This window comes from Octopus bimaculoides, chromosome 5 (assembly GCF_001194135.2).
Source record: "Octopus bimaculoides isolate UCB-OBI-ISO-001 chromosome 5, ASM119413v2, whole genome shotgun sequence".
NCBI lineage: Eukaryota > Metazoa > Mollusca > Cephalopoda > Octopoda > Octopodidae > Octopus > Octopus bimaculoides.
Window position 1 is genome coordinate 3,588,087 of NC_068985.1, and position 2,282 is coordinate 3,590,368.

Genomic DNA, 2,282 nt, shown 5'->3' on the forward strand with positions numbered 1-2,282 from the left:
TTGATGCAAAAAGCAATGTTGTTAAAAGGAAGCATAACAATGGTTTGGTGTATCCGGGAAAAGATAAATACCGGGCTTGACTAAAATCATGAAGATAGTGCTCCAGCTTGGCCACTGTCTCGTGATTGAGGACAGCAACTGAATGTAAACAATAAATAAATAAATAAATAAATAAGTTTATAAAGTAACGTACGCCCACACACATTTACACACATTTATATATATGTATGCGGGTGCATGACTGTGCGCGTGCGAGCATTTGTGCATATGTGTGTGTGTGTGTGTGTGTGTGTGTGTGTGCATGCGCACGCGTTTGTGTGTGTGCGTGTGTTTACATACGCACCCATTGGCTATAACACACACACGTCATACGAAGTTACTTTGTGAAACTACATCGATCTGGTGTCCTCCTGCCTCGTAGTCAAATATCGTCTGCTCCTCCTTCTAGAATGTTCAATGCACACGCAAATAGACACACACACACACACACACACACACACACGCATACACACGCACGCACAAACACGCGCGCGCATTCATCCGCTCGTATGTACTCACTCCCATGAAGACAGACACCTACACACATAAGCATTCGATTGTCTCATCCACTCCATTAGACAATCTAACGCTCACTCCGTCCTCCTGTGCTATTGCTCGCAATTTTCCCCTCCTACTTTGTTGCACACGCACACGCGCACACACACACACACACACACACACACACACACACATACACACACACACACATGCACACGCGTACACATACACACATGAAAACTCATACACACACACAACTTACAAGCATTCAAACAGAATTACTTTCAAAATACTTCGAATCCACAAAATGTACACACACATAGACACACACATAGACACACACATAGACACACACATAGACACACACAGAGACACACACACACATACCCACACACACACAAACACATACCCTCCACACACACACAGAAACACGCTCACGCTAACACACGCTTACACTTGCATTTTCAGTTTCATAGTATTTGCATATATTTTAATATAAGACGCACACACATACACGCAAGCATAAACGCACACACATGAACACGCACACACACACACACACACACACACACACTAACACGTACGCCTACACATATATGTCAAACCTTATGGCTGATTTCGGTAAAATGATAAAAGAGATCTATGTTTTGGGGATCTCCGTCGTTCAACGATGAGGATTCAGTTGTTTGATCTCAACTGTATTATCTCCTCTTGAATTAAGGGGTAAGCGGCTGAGTATTCCAGAGACACATGTACCCTTAATGTTTATGCTCGGCCAGTGTCAGTAGGACAGTGTGTGACTAAATTGTACTTTTGCAATACAAGAACAATCCGTTGGACAGGTTTGTATGCGAGGGGCTGCTGAAAAGTTCCTGGCTCTAAGGGTATCGCGAAACGCCCGGCTGGAGGCCTAACCTTCCGAATTATTTTACAGGGCTTAGAAAAACTGAAGGCCCGCTTCAATAAGTATGAGGGGGGAATATGTTGAATAAAATCAACTGGTCACCCTGTATCTTTTGTGACCCAAAGCCAGGAACTTTTTAGTTCATTCACAAAATAGGAATCGAGCGACGCAATTAAAGCTGTCATTGACCCTTGAAGTGATGCTGCAGGATCGAAACAAAGATCTCGAAGTTGCGAAGTCGGCCACACAATTTTGGTGCAGTGAGATCTTTTCCAAGCAGGCTATGTCTTTGCTTGTATTGTGAGGTCGCTCTCGAGCGCAGCTGGTAACCCAGTGCGACCTGTTGCATGATCGGGTCATCGGCGATTAGACTCGTCACCCCTCCCCCACCAAGCTCGCTGCGTGAGGAGGGTGATTGTTGGTCACCCTGCAGGACAGAAGACAAAAACCGTGAAAGGGTGGAGGAACTGAGGAAAGTCAATGCCCACCCATTATATGTGAAGGCACGCAGCTACGGGTTTAGAGCATTGTACTCACGATCGCGAGGTTATTGTTTCGATCCCAGACGGGCTGTGCACTGTGTTCCTGAGCAAAACACTTCATTTCATGTTGCTCCAATCCACTCAGCTGGTCAGGAGTGACCTTGTGATGTATTGGCGGACGTATAGGCGCAGGCGTGGCTGTGTAGTAAGTAGCTCGCTTACCAACTACGTGGTTCAGGGTTCAATCCCAATGCGTAGCACTTTGGGTAAGTGTCTTCTACTATAGCCTCGGGCCGACCAAAGCCTTGTGAGTCGATTTGGTAGACGGAAACTGAAAGAAGCCCGTAGTATATATACGA